Below are 18,486 nucleotides of genomic sequence, written 5' to 3' on the forward strand. Positions count from 1 at the left end.
TGTTGCGCCATGCCCAGTTGTCAAATAACAATTTGAATTAAATTAGGGGCATTGGATGGGGCCAGAGCGGGTTAGGTTTTTCAAACGATGATTTTAATAAGCTTCTACTATCAGGTCATAAGACAGTTTTAACATATATGACAAAAAGTGTTTATTTTGAAAACTGCAAACTCTCCCTTTAGTTTAATATTATATTTAACATATAAGTTTATCTAATCTAACAGAAGTTTCAGGAACACTCATGGTTTAGAAGGAGCTAATGCGACAGAAGAGCGTAGAAAACAAACATCACACTGGCTGAATGATGGGAAGAAATGCTGATGATTTATTCAGGAATTCTTTGGAGTTCTCCTCCAGGGGTTTCTTTGAAAAGTGGTGTTTGATGTTGCTTTGCATTTACTGTGTGTGTGGGTGTTAGAACAAGGATGTGCAGCTGAAGGTTGTTGGAAGGGACCCACGGACTGATATGGAGGAGGTGTGATAGCGAGGGAGAACAGAGAGAAAGGCTGGCTGGAAGTAAGAGGAATTGTGGGAGATCTCAGTAAGGGTACCTCCTCCATACCGATGAGCCCACGTAAGGCAACAAGTATACAGAAGAAAAGTTATAAAATAACACAATGCTGGAGAATACACAAATGAAGGTGGAAGGAAAATGTATTAATTACGGCTAATACTCTAAATTGCCCGTAGGTGGGAATGTGAGTGCGAATGGTTGTTTATTTGTATGTGCCCTGCGATTGGCTGGCAACCAGTTCAGGGTGTACCCCGCCTCCTGCCCGATGATAGCTGGGATAGGCTCCAGCACTCCCGCGACCCTTGTGAGGATAAGCGGCTCAGAAAACGGGTGGATGGATGGATGTGTTTGTGACGATTAGTATTTCTGTACTCTTTTGTGTCCCAGATGCAGTGCACATTCTGTGTGAGTCAAACGGAATGTACCACCTTCGCCCTTCAAGTCTGGACACACCTTGTTTGCTTGCCGAATGTGTGTGCGTGCGTGGATGTGGTCTGCGTGTGTGCTTGTGTGTGTGTGTGTGTGTGTGTGTGCTTGTGTGTGTGTGTGATGGGCACACATTTGAACCAGGTCCAGTTTGCACAGAACACACGTCTCATTAGCCGTCTCTGGGTCGCCAATAGCATGAGGGGAACAGCTCATGTGGGGGTCAGCGTTGATATGGTTTGCACACGCGAGAATGACAGCTAACATCCCTTCATGCAAAGTGACTAATGCACCTTATGCCTGGCTCGTGTTTGTAGGCTGAGGCTGCGGCGCATGAGTGCATACAGTCTATTGTTCCGGGTTAGCCTAGACCTGATTAAATGCAGCGCACAGGTTTTACCTCTGGCGTCTTTCTATTTATAAGCCCAGCGAAGCCGTAGCTCATATTTATTTATACAAGAGTACAGACAGTGAGAGCAGAACAGAGATGTGTGTACTGATGAGCTCACGGTAACTGTGGATTATTAAAACAGGGGAGCACATCAATGAGACCGGTGCACACTTTTTATTGACAGGGATTTAACAGAAAATGGAGAAAACATTCTGAGTTTGTTGTGTGTGTGTGTGTGTGTGTGGGTGGGTGGGTGAGTGGGTGGGTGGGTGGGTGGTGGTGGTGCTGCCAGGCTCCTATCGCCCTCTGAGAACAGACTGTTTGGGCTGCTTACATGGTAAATGGACAGGAACTATGCTGGCTGTTTTAGTTGTTGTTTTTTCGCAAAGCTAGCCCACATAGAAACTGCCGCTCCCAAATGTTCTTTCAGGAGAAAGCAATGGATTGAACAGAGAGAACTAAAGGCGACCATTTAGCCAATCAGTGGTCAGCTGTCAGGGAAAGTAAGGCCTTTTCCCGCTGGTTGAAACACTATCAAAAGCACTGACCTACAGTTGCAACCTAAATTCTAATATTTGGATTGTATCCAAAACAACAATCTATTCTCTCCATTTTTTAGCATTTCTCTTGGCTGCACTGCTACCTGTACATGTGGATGCTGGATTGTTTTTTGTCTAATCAGATTGCAGACTCTGTGTTGCCGTGTGCATTATCAAGGATTCTGATTATTTAATTAATTTCATTTCAAATTGCCCAGACACCCGTGACCCTGAACAGGATAAGCGATGTTGAGAATGGATGGATGGATGGATGGATGGATGGATGGATGGATTGCCCTGACAGGGCGAGACAGCTGGGCCGCTGATGTCAGCATTTTTCTGTCCTCTGATTGGTCGGTCAGAGAAAGCCAAGTTTAACTTGCAATATATATTGATAGAGATCTGCACAAATGAATATATTTCGCAATCAGCAATTCAGCATCTTTGGTTATGATGAATTTTATTTCACTGTTGTATGTTTTTGTGATGTTATTAGGGAAATATTGATTCTGAACTGCTCCAGATGATGTACGTGGCACATTTGCATGCTGTAATATTGGGCTTTTGTTAAGTATTAATGGTTTCTATAATTATGATGTGATAGTGGTGATATTAAGTCGAGTAAGTCCCTACTGAAGGCCCAGGTACCAAATGCAAAATGTGTTTGCACAGCTGCCAATTAATAAGACGTCACACGGCACACACACTCAGTTACCGCTATCTTACTGTTTTTCATTTAATTGTGCTAAAGATATGGCCTTGAGGTGGTTTTCATACAAATGTACAGTTTACTGTAGTGTAATTTATAGCTGTCCCGATCCTATCATGTGATCAATTTCTTAATTTTTAAAGATCATAAAGCGACCAAATAATCCCAGGGTACAAAGATTTTCCCAAATGGAACAGCAATAGCTTAGATTTATAGTACACAATGTAACATTTTGGGCTTTTAAGAGTGAGAGTAACATAGTTGGCTTCAGGCAGCAGTCTGTGCATCTGCAGCCAGCCGCAGCGCTCTCTGGAGTGGAGGGCACCTCCCAAAAAGCGTCACGCTCCTGAGTGTGTTTTGGGGAAGACAGAAAATAGGCACAAGCTTTTATGCTTGTCCGCAGCTCGTTAAGCAAAAAGATAGAGTGAGATGTGGAAACATTTACATTTACATGCCTATGACAGACATGAATAATATTTTCAATTTGTTCAATTTGAAGAATGCACATGGCACGGGCCCCAAGAGAGTTTTTTTCCACAGGAGTGCTAAAATCTCTGGAACTTTCATTTGTCTGTAAATTTGTGCAAAAGTTGGGTCCATTTCAGTGGGGCGCTGTCTTCAATAAATACGCTAATCAACAATGGCCAAGTTTGACTAGTTTGACAACCTTAAAGCAGAACTGTGACCCTAGGTGCAGGAAAGCACGTACAATATGATGACCATGAAAAAGGGGCAATTAGTTATTTACCAACTACTCCAAAATTGATTTTTATTGGAAATGACTGCCAGATTCATTTTCTGGAGCAAAAAATACATAAAATCGACTTGTTAGTGAAATATGGACCATTGACATCTATACATTCTTTAAAGTATGGTGCCTAAAGGCACATGAAGAAAAAAATTGTGTGTGAGTAAAAGTAACGCATGTCCATGCGAAACTATGAAAAAAAACTGTCTTCAGTCCATGCATTTTCCAACACTCGTAGTGACATCATTGCTACATGGCCTAAAAACGCAAAACATTCAATCCATCCATCAATTTTCTATATCTCATTTGGGTTGCTACCGCAGCTGACTTTGAGCGAGAGGGAAATGCACCTTGGACTGCTCGCCAGCCAATCGCAGGGTATGCCAAACATACCTGGCAGCGACATCCACCAATTAAAGGATGACAAGGTATACAGTATTAATGTTATATTGTATAAATATGAATGTTAATAGTTATTTCAACAAGCTAACAGACAGAATTTATGTGTAAGAGCAAATAATATACCTGGGCAGAAAACAAATATTTGAAGGCATTGGATGACAGTTTATGTGGTCATATGAGTCCGAGAAAACTGGTCATCAAAATGTCACAATTCATTCCAAGGAGCGAAACTTGTCAGGAAACAAAAATACTGTCCATTCCTTTTTCCAAATATGTTATCCACGGTTACAGTTGAGCTATGTGTGATGGCCTGCATTTAAATCTGATGCTTTGCTATTTTAGCAGCCTGCTTCACTGTTGCTGTAGTTACAAAAGAGATCCTGGAAAGCAGAGATGAAGCCGGGTGAAGGTAATTCTAAGAAAAGCTGGAGGCATATTCTGCCTCTATTTCACAACCGTGTATATCTCAGTGGGACGACTGATGATCACATACTCAGTTGCCTTCTTCTGCACACCTCCAGGTACACACATGCACACACACTCTTGCGCTCTATAAAAATCATTGATTAGAACTGCAGAAACCCGGGCTACAAATGAAAATATCAAAAGATTCACTGTGTAAATTGTTTGCAACCCCATCTGGCTTCTCCATAAGGAAGTGTTTTGTGGTGCACCATAAATATAGTGGTGCCTTAAGATACGAGTTGAATATTTTCCGTGTCCATGCTCTTTAGTCAAACACTCTTATCTCAAATCATCTTTCCCCATTGAAAATGCCAATAATCCGTTCTTTACTCCCCTGTCCCCTGGGATAGTTATTATTATTTAGCGGATAATCTAGCGGACTTTCCTAAGACAAAGCTGTGGTTGTTTTACATAGATTCTCTTTATTTTATGCTTAGTTTGACAATAAACTTCAACTAGAAGTGGCATTAAACAGCTTGAAACGTGTCTTTTTGATGAAATGTTCACCATTTGTTAAAGTGGTGCTCATTGTGAAGTGACTTCAATTGAGTTTCCTTCCACCATCAAGTTTGCGCTCGCAAGTCAAAGCAAAAATTCTCAAAAAAATTCATGTCGGGTCACGCTTATCTCAAGGTACAACTGTATATAATAAAAAAATCCACCTATCATATATTCCCTGAGCAACATCAAGCCTTCTGCTGGACGTATCCAAGCATAAATGGAAAAAGTAGACCAGAAAGTGAAGCTGTAATTGGTGGCGTGTGTGTGCTTTGTCGCTGCTGAAGTATCATCAGATACTCTTTAAATGTCCTCTCACAGTGAGAAGAAACGGGCTCATTCAAGCTTACAGCATAGCCGCATAGCATCAAATTATGGAACGTAATGCTTTCCATGTCTTCACCGCTGCGTCTTTATCTCCCGCCCTCGCACGCGACTTGTCACTCTCTGCTTCGTCTCCTCCTCCTCGCTCCCCTGTCGTCTTCACTGAGATTTGCTTCCTATCAGGAAACCTGTCAGGCAGAACAAATGAGCTATCTTTTTCTATTTGCTTCTGAGATGAAAGGTGGGATATCCATTTGCTTCTTTCTACAAAGGAGGACGGTTTTAGAATCTCTCCATTTGCACTTTGAGTGTGGAAATTAAAAAAGATGACAAAAGAATGGGATAACACTGCAGAGTAAAAATGGAACAATAGCTTGAGGGTGCTCACATTTTTACAGTCTCTTCTCATGTACTGTATCACCACTGTACTCCACAAATGGGATTTAGATACTGCAGTTTTGTTACATTCCAAATGGTACATACCAGGTCATTCATCTTTTCATGATCACCTCACAGTTCCCATTTTCCAACTAGATTAACTGTAATGATAATGTAGAATTTATTTGGATCTGGCGCTTTTATTTTGGGAATCTCTATCTCTTCCTTGTACCACATTTAAAGTCCCTGTTTAGCAATGGTAATTCTGTCTTGTACACTACCTGTATATTTGGCACACCGCAGAGAAGGGTGTTTTTAACAACCCTGCCAAACTTAAATGATGAAAAAAATAATAGCACTACTATGACCTGGAAAATTGATGCTACTTTTGTTCAGCAACTTCCTTTTGCCTACACGTCCCTACATGTTTGAGCCACCAGAGCCAGAGTCCAATTCTGAGCCAGAAGATACTGGCCTACCTGAGAATCAACCTTATTCCGTTTAGTCTGCAGCAGAATGCAATTTTCTCCCCCTCACATTTACAAGTTAGTCAAATGTATTAGTCGCCTATAAGCAAACGTTTTCCACTTAAAGCAATAAACATGGCAAACATATTTTGTCACTTTATCACATAATTTTTATATAGTGGGGGAGGGGGGCTTTATGCAAATTGCCCAGCCATGTCACTGGGCAGCCCAAAAAATCAGAAACACAGAAATGGTAAAATACACTTTAATGTTGTCTCCACAATTCAGTACTACATAGTTCTCAGTCTTTTCATGTGCATTCAGCAATTATGTTCAAACAGTTGTGCCAGATATGAGTGACCCGACTTACACGTTTTTCGAGATACGAGCTGCTGTTCGGACAATTTTTGCTTTGCCTTGCAAACAAAAATTTTGAGATACGATTGCTGTATGGTGGCAACTCACTCAACTCACTTCACAACAAGCAGCAGTTTGGCACATAGTGAACAAACCTCTCAAAATAAGGCTTCAAGCTGTTTAAATTCACTCCTAGTTGAAGTTAATTGTCAAACTCAACACAAGACAAACAGAATTACACATTGCGTATTTAAAAAAAAAACACATAACTGCCTCATACGAAAGTCAGCTAGCTTAATGCTAACAAACAATGCAAAAGGTCATTTATGAGCTAACGAATTGCATCGGTGTCTTATCACCCTTTCTGCAATGGATATTTGAACACAAATGGGGCCTCAACACATGTAGACCGACAATATAACACTACTGACTGACAAATATTCTAAACCCACTGCGAAAAATGAGAAATAATACTGCAGCTTTCTTAGGCATAGTAGTTGTAAAACTTGTTTGTGTCTGCATAACTATTATTCTCCACCCCCAGTGAGCAGGTCACACACCCCAGAAGGAGCCGCAATTAATTCATCATGAATTAAATAAAGCATAAACTACTGAATTGTTTACATTCTATTTAATTAATTCATGTTCTTACTGTATGTTTGTATAAAGTACAATATTATAGAGTGCTACTTATCTGATTTAAAAACTGACTGACTACAATAATTTTTGTTAGGTTTTGAGGGGAGCCTGGAACGGATTAATTCCATTTCAATGGATAAGGAAGATTTGAAATAAGTGTTTGAGTTACAAGCGTGATCACGGAACAAATGAAACAGTTTACAATGTCTTCAAAGCTTGTACCTGACACAACCACGAGCACTCAAGAAATGTTGCTGCTTGGCAACTAAATAGTGGACACATTTCAATTTTTTTGGAAAACATATTTTTCTTAAATATTGAGCACTCCAAGATGTTAAACTTGGATTTCATCACCTTTTTGAGTTCATATGAATTCAGTTGTTGGTTGGTTATTATTTGGTATCGAACAGAAATAATATTGACTGACTTTCTGATTTTCATACCGTGAATCTGATGTACACTCTTAGTTGAAAATATACGGTAAATACACATACGTAATTATATATGAGATTAAATATTAATAATGAACATTTCAGGAACAGCATGTAATACATTTATTTTGTTTCCCCTTACTCATAGCTGTCTGATGCTTCATCTCATTCTGAAAAGAAATCCTGTTAATTGCTTTCCCTGTATCATAAGAAGCCTCATTAACGAAAGCCAACACCCCGTCTCGCACATCCACACTATTCCCTGGGATCTTATTCTGACTGGAGAAATCAATTAGGAAGATTGCGGAGACTTCCTACCCTGCTCAGACGGCAGTTAAAGCTGAGCTGCGTAGTCATTGTTTGACCATTAAATCAAACTCCAGACAGGCAAGGAGGCAAGAAGCCAGCTCCTTCGTGGCCATAGAGTGGAGTGGACAAAGGATGAGAGAAAAGAGGAGGTGCATGGGAGGACAAAGAGATGGAGCTCATAAATAAAGTATTTAGTAATTTACCACCAGCAATAGAAAAGGTTAAACCAAAGAGGACACTGATGTAAAGCTCTTGACTGACTACATTTATTTTGCTTTAAAGTAAGCCATTCATTTTAAACAGCTTGAATTTCTATTGAACAACCATCCATGGTGCCCAAAAAGTAATTTCAAGAGCTTTTCCCGAAGTGTGAATGATGAAGACGTGCCCAGCGCTTTTCTAGAGGGCTGTGATGTGATTTTGCTCATTTCTTTTCTTTTTTTTTTTTTTTTGCGCAAAAGAAAAGCCCACGCAGGCCACTTTTCCTCCCTCCTTCATCCACACACTGCTGCTAGTCATTTCTCAACCATCCATTAACTGCACCAGCGCGAGGCCTGGAGGTTCAGAGGAAAAGGTTGTTGCTCTGTTAAAAGGATTTTCAGAGAGGCAGAATGACATTAAGAGAGGTAACAATGCATGGATCGTGGGCTAATGCAAAAAGAGAAATGAGTTAGTATTCAATAAAGAAGAAATAGAATACAATACAGCAGTGGTGTCAAACGTACTCCCTGCGGGCTAGAACCGGCCCATCGGTTAGTTCAGTTATACATACAGCCTTATTTTGAAACTGATTTTGGCACAAGCATTCTAGAACCAGAAGTGCTGTGATATGCACGAAGCTGAGAGAGAGAAAACATCTTAATGTGAAGCAATGCCTGTATGTGTAGCATATCATGTATTATTTTTTCAGTAATTGCACATGTGCAGTGAAAACGATTTTGTGACGTTAACTAGGACATGGTTTTATTTAAGGCTGGTTTAAAACGGTTGGGGTACGTCAGAAAAATCATGCAAGTGACTCGCTGCGGCGACGACCCCTGACAGGGAACAGCTGAAAGTCACTTCTTTAGTGACATATAGTGTACAAGCTAGTTTGATCCATGCTAATAGTTAGGAGAGGGGTTGCTAATTGTGCAGACTAATCCTAACTTCATATAAATTCATTGTTTGTGTTTTCAGCTTTGTATGGCAAGCTGCCGGCTGACTATTAAATACGCAGATAATGTAGCTTTCTATTTTGCACTTACTGTGGATATGCGTGTCCTAAATAGACAGCTAATACATTTATTTTGTCTTTATTTTTTTCACTCTGTCAATGTGCCTGTATACATTTACAAGGCAGATAACTGCACTTTCATTCTAAAAAGTTCCCACCTTATTTTGTAAGATGTGATGAGTTAGTGGCGCTTTTCAAGATTTCCAAATGAATGTGGAAATTGTCCATTTAAAATGATTTCTAAATAAGTTGTTTCATAAAAGGTACATACAGTTCATAGATCTACTGTGATCTGTAAGTTGCATGGGTAAATGAAAAGACTGATTCATAATGACATTTGAGATTGCTCATACGATTTGCAACAAGATAAAAATCAATGACTGAATATTTTCCCAAATGTAATTGTAATTATCCATCCATCCATCCATTTTCTGTACCTCTTATCCTCACTAGGGTCGCGAGCATGCTGGAGCCTATCCCAGCTATCTTCGGGCACGAGGCGGGGTACACCCTGAACTGGTCGCCAGCCAATCGCAGGGCACATATAAACAAACAACCACACATTCACTTCAATTACCCTACCACGCATGCACCCAAAAAATGGAAAAAAAAAATAAAATTAAAAAAACTTCATTATTTATAGCTTATAAGGCTACTGATGTAGTGGTCTGGCCCACTTGCGATCAAATCGGGGTGACTGTGGTCCGCAAACTAAAGAGATTGACACCCCTGCAATACAGTATGTGAAATATACTGTGACCTACTGTACTTTTGCCATGTCTTTCAGTCCAGTAAGGGCTATTTCTTTTCAAGAGACATTAATTTAATCATTAATTTGTGGGTACTGTAGACTGATGCTAAATCTTATGTAGTCACTCTGGTGGTCTATCATCTCATTAAATTTCTGTTGGCCTCTATTGGTCATCAATTTGGGGATTGATACAATTTTCTTTTACTGTCAAATGACACTAAACCGGAAAAGAAGAGTCAGTCTTCAAATACAATGTTTTTTACCTCCCCTGGACTGAATCTTTTACTTCACATTAATTATCAATCATTAACATCATGTCTAACCCTTGACAACACTTCGGTAAGCAATTTTCTCTGAAGGAAATAACAGAAGTGCCCCCGTTGAACCATCACCTTATCGTGGCGGAGGGGTTTGAGTGTCCCAATGATCCTAGGAGCTAAGTTGTCAGGGGATTTGTCCCCCTAGTAGGGTCACACAGGACAAACAGGTCCTTGGTGAGGGACCAAACTAAGCACGGCTCAAAGACCCCCTATGAAGATGAGCAGTATTGGAGCTTTGTTTTCCCTTGCCCGAACGAGGGTCACCGTGGGTGGGGCTCGATGGCAAGCGCTTGTTGGCTGAGGCTGCACCAGTCGGGCCTGGCCAGGCACAGCCCGAAGACGCAATGTGGGTCCCCCTGTGGGAAGGACCAAAGGGGTCGGGTGCAGTGTGCGCTGGGTGGAGACTGAAGGCGGGGACCTTGGCGGTCCGATCCCCAGCTACAGAAGCTAGCAGAAAGGGTCCCCCACGACCCAACCTCGGATAAGTGGAAGAAGATGGATGGATGGATGGATGGAAATAGAATGGAAGTAGAATCTGTCTTAACGTTACAGGATTTTTAAAAATAGTTAAACCTTTTTCAATGGTCATGACAGTGACAGTACCATTGAGGGCATTTGCGGGCAAAGTTTGTCTCCGCTAGTTGGAGCCGCTCTATTACGACAACAGACAGCCATTTGACAAAAAATACTTTTGAGACATAAAAACACAGTACGGAGAGTCACTGAACAATAAAATGTTACCAGTAACGTGGTAATGCTGGCTTTGTACAACTTTATATATAAAGTCCGGACCTCAGCCCAAGAGAGCTACTCACACCAGACATTCCAGGAATCTTTGTGAACTGCAACAGTCTTATGAAGAGAAGTAGTCTAAAATTCATCCTGGTCTTCAACTACAGGAAACGTTTGATTGAGGTTATTGCTGCCAAAGGAGGGTCAACCAATTATTAAAAGAGTTCACAAATTCCAAAGGGTTCACATACTTTTCCTCCCATTGTCTGCTAAGGCTGTAGTAAAGTCATTGTTACAGAAAATATATGTAGGCCAATCTATCCAGCCATAAATATACAATAATCAAATGAAAATCAGTAAGTACAGCAGTAACTGAATGGGCCTTCACGTGCTGTATGACGACTTATCCTTACGCTTCTTACCCAGTAAAAGCATATTTTCCCTAAAAATACATCCATAAAACTTTAAGCACCCCCACCCCACTTTTGTATGACAATGTGTTATTTTGCTTATAAAATCTTACTGAATGCTCATTAGAACATGCGCCTAATACACAGATCCTTCCGTACGCCCACGTGCAATCCTTCCTCATTCCTTCTGAGCAGCCTTCAACCTCCTTATGTCCTCTTTGCAGAGCAACATGCATCACAACAATCACATCCCTAATGCGCTGTATTCTGCATAACAGTACTATCGCCACATACTTTTTATACAGTACGCTCATACCATTTCCTGGTAGCCTGGAGCGCACACTGGATGAGGAGATGCTTTTGTCTTGGCATAGTCTTGTTTACAAATAGATACAAGAGTTTGAGGCGAAAGAGGGAATCATGAATCCATTACCACTGTCCATGGTGCTTAAGAGGGACACATTTTTTATTCATTTTTTTACTCAGTCCATGTGTCAATAGCATGTATTTTCTCTTGAGTAAAATGAAGTGAGTTAGGTGCACGATGATAATAACAGCCCATTTATACTAAGTAGCTTCACTTACCAGTATAACTAAGAAGGCATATAAATTTTAAATTGATGTAATTTAGTGCTCTACTTTCTTATTGTAGCATCTGAAAACCGAATCATTTGGGGTGCATGCATGGGTATTCATAAGATTGGGATGAAATACAACCAAAACCTTAAGTTATTGTGCAGCTATTACAGTGCATTAGTGTACTCAATAAATTACTATATTATATCCACCCAACACTAGATTACAAACACTTTCTCTAACACTTCAAACAAACATTTAATGTCTGTGAAATTCCATGTGACGGAGTGCTTGATGACTAGAGGTTATTTATTTGCATGTGTCAGCTTTTTGCATGTGGGCTGACTGTCACACAGGTTCTCTGATAAAAGCTGCCTCCCCTGCTGAGAACTATTATAATGCTAATGTTGCTGGATTGTGATTTAATATTGGAAGGCCTGTAGAAATGTCAGCTGTATTGATATTCAAGCACAAGCTTAAAAGCTTTCGATGGTGGACAAGTGAGGCAGTTCCAAGCCGTGTCTCATTTATATGCCAAGAATAAGAACACTTGGGCAGGGCAGTGTGAGCATGTCTCCATGGAGCAGGGTAACTGACTCAGTGCTAAGTACTTGTACAAAATAAACTTTACATTTTGTGTGAAATACTCGCCAGTGCCAGCTACAGTACAATGCATTGTACATGCCATAGGAAGCAATATTTGGTGATACCTTTTAAGAAAGGTGTTTCAAACCTGTTTTCATCGCGGGCCACATCGTATTTACCATTGCCCTCAGGGGGCCAATGAAACCACATGGGGGTGTAACCATATGCCAAAAATCTCAGTTCAGTGCGTACCTTGATTTTAAGTTCATGGTTCGGTTGGTTCACATTTAGTAACATAAGACAATAAAATGCAAAACAAACTTTATTTTGTGTCAATCGTAACACTATGTCATTTAAATTGAAGGATTAATAGCGTTAATGTTTTCTTTTTAGGAAAGTGTAACATTAATAGTTTTTCTTCTTTTTTAGTAAATGAATAATGTAAACAATTCAATAGTAAGTTTGAACAGTGTGAACTATTGGGCTATAAAAACACCATCGATGGGATTTATTATTGCTTGGGCCGCAACTGAAGAGCCTCAGAGAGGCTCATTAAATGCCACTTGAAGTTTTATTTGTACAGGAAATAAATAAAAGTCTAGTCAGAAGCTGAGCTTCCCTGTATTTGTTTACAGACTAGCCGTGCGGCTACAGCGCAAAGCAGTTACACTTTTTTTGTCCCTTACCTAACATGTTCAGTGTGGGGAAACCCAGAATCGTCCAGTTTTGTTACATAATTGGCCTTGCCTTTGGTTATTATCATATGGCTGGTTTTGAACTCAAGTCAAGAAAAAATTGAGGGAAACTTTCACGGTCCGCATAAAATGATGTGGAGGGCCAGATCTTGGGGTCTCTTCAGTTTGAGTGTGGTTTACGACGTTTAACTTGGGAAACTGAGAACTTGAGGATCACACTATTGATTGTATGGAGTGGAAGCCGCTTCGTATCGTCCCTTTGTCTGATTTCTGTGATTTGTCAACATGATCGACATACACAGTGGACGCAACATTAGGTATAACTGCGTGCTAATAATATCCAATTCTGGTACATACACTGCGTCACAAATTCTGCCTTTACAAATTAAATAATGGTTAGTTTTGATTGACACAGGCAGAGATGTATTGAGTAAACCATAAATTTGATAATTGAACCCCCGCTCAAGATGATGTAGTACTGTTTGATATCACTGCAAAGTATTTGTTTAAGTATTTATTTTACTTGACACAAAGGGCTCTATTTTCGTAGACAGCTAGCACATCTGTGACGGGACCCAAATGATGGCGATCCTGATTTTCATGCAAGTGCAAGGCTCGCTGCACGTGTTTGGCAATTTGGCAGACCGGTCTGCGCCAAGCTGGGCATTCCCGCGCAGTGTCCTTGAAGATGTGCCTGATGGAGTGACAAATTGGTGGCAGAAAGTCAATCTAAACTTACACCTGCTCAGACCACGTCAAAGTCCAGGGGCAAGCTAGACTACTGGTCTATTTTGGTGCATTTGATTGGGGCACAGGCAAACAGATAGTGACATTGTATGTTGCCACACAATGGCTAGAGCAGTAACAATGCTCCACCAATGCACAGATTGTCCTCTTCCACACAAAGAATCCATGTCTCCGTTGAGACTGTCAGTTGCGGCACATTTAAAGGGAATGAGAGGAGCCGCTTTGATTGGTGATGACTGAAGTCGGCTGTTAACACTCCCACAGAGGTACAGCCCGCCCGCCCTCAGATCCGCCGGCTTGCGCTCGTCTACGACATTACCAACACTGGTCTCACCTGCCTCTAGTGCACAGGTGCGGATCACAACGCACAAAACGTATCGCCGTTCACAAAAATAGGGCCCGAAAAGTTCAGTTTGCTTGAGGGGTAAGAGCTCTTCATGCTCAAGAACACTTCTCTGATGCCGGCATGGTTGGAAGAGGCAGGCTTCAGCACGGTAACCTTGTGTAGCTGCAGTTGATACACTTGATAGTCATTTGATTGCCCAAGTGTGCCTAATGTTGGGGTATAACGTTCAATGGAAACACGTTCACAGTCCTCATATTTCTGGCAATTTTTGTTAGGGAGGAACCCCACCTATCCAAGAAGCTTGTTAACGGGAGGCATTTACACACTTAGGGTGATTGAGACGGAGAACAAGGCTACAGGGGCTAGTTATCCACCAGTGGATGCGGGACCACATGGAGAGAGAGCAGAGCATGTTGGAAATGAACATTTCCCTCTGACACAGCATAACCCGATGCCTCCCAGGCATCTGTAATGAAGACAGAATGAAATGAACGGCTATGATCAGGGGAAGTGACAGTTCATCTGCAAGTGAGAGTAAGTGGATAGAACAGAAAAAAAGGGAAATGTCTGCTGCAGCTGTAGAGCTGTGATAGAGAGGGTTGATCCGTGCTGTTTTCACAGGCTACTTCCTTCAGGCTTTGTGTTCGCACAGCCAGAGATGCTGCAACCACAGCGAGAACACCATTTGTATACCTGACGACATTCAACGAGGAAAGCGATCAACATTCTAGAAAGTAAGTAACAGTGTGTGCAAATAAACTCCAATGAGCACGCTGTGACAATCACATAGACTTTGCAGTTTCCTCAGACGTTCAGTGTTAATGTTGCATGACAGGTGAAAAGAAATGTCTATGCCAATGACATATAGGCCAAAAATAAAATTGACCTCATAAACACAAAAAAAGCATTTTATTCTCACAGAAATAATAACATTCACCCAAAAGCCTATCACACTCACCACAAAACCTCACACACACACACACACATCAGAAAACCAAACACACTCACCAAAAAACCCTCTCACACTTAAGTGTTCGTATTCACCAGAAACCCTATTTAAAAAAAAAAAAAAAACAACATGAACAAAAAAATACTGAGACAAAAAATATTTTTTTGTGTTCTTTTTTAAGACCTTTTTGACTCACAGTCAAAATAAAGTTCTTACACAGAGAAAGAGTTTTTGGAGTGTTTATATGTTTGAGATCTTTTAGTGTGTGGGATTTTTTGTGTGTGTTGTTTTTTGGATGTGTGAGAGGTATTTTGGTGAGTTGAGAGTTTTTGTGTGAGATTTTTTGGGGGGGGTGAGAAGTTTATTGGTGTGTAAGGTTTTCTGATCTGTATGCGAGGTTTTCACATGATGTCATTTCTAGTTTTTTAAGATCAGAATTGATCGTCAAAGATCGTTGTATTGTTTTATATTTTTGGGTGCAGTGGTAGCGTAAAATTCCTGTGCAAACATCCTGCAACAACGTTGACAAGTGTTGAGATGGTCCAAGAAGGGCGCCATCCATCCACAAATTTTTTACACGGATTTTGACAAGCACTAGCAGGGTTTACATGCAGACTTGTATCTCATTCTGATTGAAATCCTACCAAATGAAGATCTCTGGTCAAATGTTTAGATAATCTATTCCGATCGGGTGTGTACATGTGGACCATTTAATCGGAGCAGCCGTTTTATAGACGTGAAATGCAACAGCTCAAGGTAAACATCATGTGATGGAGGTCAGTCATCTATTTGCCACAGTTGCGATTGTTTTTACACTTTTATTGCACCGACAACTTTAAGTCACAAGTAGTTAAAAACATCTCTGTCACAGACTAGCTCTGGTAGGAAGCCACCATGGAACATTGCAAAATGGGACACAGGAAAACAAGACAAAACTAAATATAATCTAAACAAAAACAGACCATGATTAGATCAGAATAGATTATGTCACATGTAAACAGTTCACCGGAAATCTTCCATCGGAATGATTTCAATTGGAATGACAAAAATGTCAGTATGTAAACCCGGCTAATGAGAGCAAGTTACATTATCAGGCAAGTTTAGTTTCCTTTGAGTACACTGCCTGTGAATATTCTTATTTCATGTTAGGGCGGTCGTGCCTCAGCATTTAGAGGAGGTCATCCAGTGACCGAAGGGTAGCTGGTTCGAATCCCGGCTTCAACTGTCTGCATGTCGAAGTGTCCTTGGGCAAGAGACTGAACCCGAATTTGCACCCAGTGGGCCTGGCAGCACCTTGCATGGCAGCAGTCGCCCATTGCTGTATGAATGTGTGTGTGTGTGTGTGAATGGGTGAATGCGAGGTTTTGTAAAGCGCTTTGGGCACTGTGATAGTGCAGATAAAGCGCTAGATACTGTAAGTGGAGTCCATTTACCAATCTCAGGGCACTGAATCGATCCCAACTGGACTGTTCTGGTTTTCTTAAGGCTGCCACACACTGAACAACGGGCCAAACCCGAGAGAACTGTCGCGCAGTGTGCGTGGTTTGGCAACTGTTTCCATGAGTGGCCACTATTTTGCACAACGTCGCATCTTACAGCCAATCAAAATGCATCTAAGCTTTCACTCACTCCGAAAATACATTTCCAGGTTTACGGAGACACCAAACGGCCGCAGCACCGCCCCAAGCCAAATAATTGCCGTATATAAAGCATCAAATATTGTGTTTTACATCAACACATTTATAATTATATATATATATATATATATATATATATATATATAATGTATAATGTGCTTGTCAATGAAATCTTAATGAAAGCTTGTGACCAAAATGTACACAAACGGCACGTATCTCGCGGGGTACATTCAAATGAATGCAGTCAGCGAGACTCCTTTAAAATATCCACCCTCACCCTTTTATTCCTGCCCACGCCCACTATCTTCAGCAACCCGCTCTTTTTGTGGTTTAAGAAATCTAATAAAGTACAATATATTGGCTATACAGCATCAAATGCCTACACAGGCTCGCAATTCAGGGCGTCCATATATCCAATAGGTCATAGTGCGAGGTCACGTCGGCAACTCTTATTTTTACGCGATGGTTCGGTCCAATCGGGCTCGACCACATCGCACAGCGTGCGGCAGGCTTTAGAAGATGTTTCGCCTTAGCCTAAGTTAGTGTGAAGAAACTCCACTGTTTATGCTCCAAGTTGGAGGCACACCCCAAAACCACGGATCGTGTCATTCTTTTGGAGTGCAAAAAGGGGCAGTAGTTAGGATGCCAGGCAAAGAGGCCACTGTTCCTCCACAAGAGTCACTCGGTGGAAACGCCCTCATTAATATTCCATTCAGTTGTAAAGTGATAGTGGAGCTGCCTTACAGGCAAGGAGGCTGTGTTTTTGTGTTATTTGTTAGAGGCAGAATTATTGAGTTTCTTTGGCATGAACGAAAGGACGGAATTGTATGTGGGGGATAGGTGGTGTTGTAAGCCACATCCTCTGTTAAGGGATGGTCTTTCCACCTTCACATACTTGAACTCTCTCAGTCCTCTTTCAAACCTTCTGTCTGTCAATATGCACATTTTTGTCATCAAAAGAGTGCTGTTTCTCTTGGAGGTGCAGGTAGACAGCTGAGTCTTGACCTGAGGAGTTTGCCCATCGTCTGTGTTGTGACGTGTCTGCTTGATGGTTCCTTGGTTTCCCCAATGTATGTATCGGTGCATTCCTCACTGCATTTGACCACAAGTGTACGCCAGATTGCTCTCCTGGGTATGTGGTGTCCTTTCTTTGCGGTGTGCCAGCCTTTGTCTCAGGGTTTTATCAGGTTTGAAGTGTACTGGAATGTTGTGTTGGTTGAGAATGATTCTTAGTGTCTCAGACGGACCTGATACATACAGAATGACAATATTGTTGCGTCTGTTACTCTTTTCTTTCTCATCCACCTTGCTCTTGTCCCTTCTGGAATCAAATGAACTTTTCACAAATGACCAGCTGGGGTAACCACAGGGTTTGAGGACCTACCATCACGTGTCTGTGCTCTTTCTCTTTGGCCTGTGGACTGTTTGGAACGTTATCAGCTCTGTGTTGTCGGGTCCGGAGAACGCCCAGTTTGTGTTGTTCCACAGAATAGTGTGCGTCAAAAAGTAAGTACTGGTCAGTGTTTGCGGTTTTTCTGTCAACATCGCATGTGGACATCGCAGTGCAAAAAAGGCAACATATGGTCTTTAACATCTATTTTCTTTGACAGAGTAAATCTTCTCTCATAGGCCTGAAGCTGCAGACTATTGAAAAACAAATGTATCCCCCTTTTTCTTTCTTTTTCAGCAGAATGCCAGACTAAATATAGCCATACATTATCTTGCTCCTCATTTGTGAATCTAATGTATGTTTTAAGCTGTGTTAGAAATGCAGCTCGAAGTGTTGGCATAAAATGTGCAGGCCATCTGGCTGCATTCAAAGTGCAATGGCACCAGTCTCCTACTCATTCAGACATGTAGTGACTACTAGATTAAATTAGGGCCAATCTATTACACTCAAATAAGCACTCACAGACCATATCCTT

The sequence above is a fragment of the Phyllopteryx taeniolatus genome, chromosome 10, assembly GCF_024500385.1.
Source record: "Phyllopteryx taeniolatus isolate TA_2022b chromosome 10, UOR_Ptae_1.2, whole genome shotgun sequence".
NCBI classification, from domain to species: domain Eukaryota; kingdom Metazoa; phylum Chordata; class Actinopteri; order Syngnathiformes; family Syngnathidae; genus Phyllopteryx; species Phyllopteryx taeniolatus.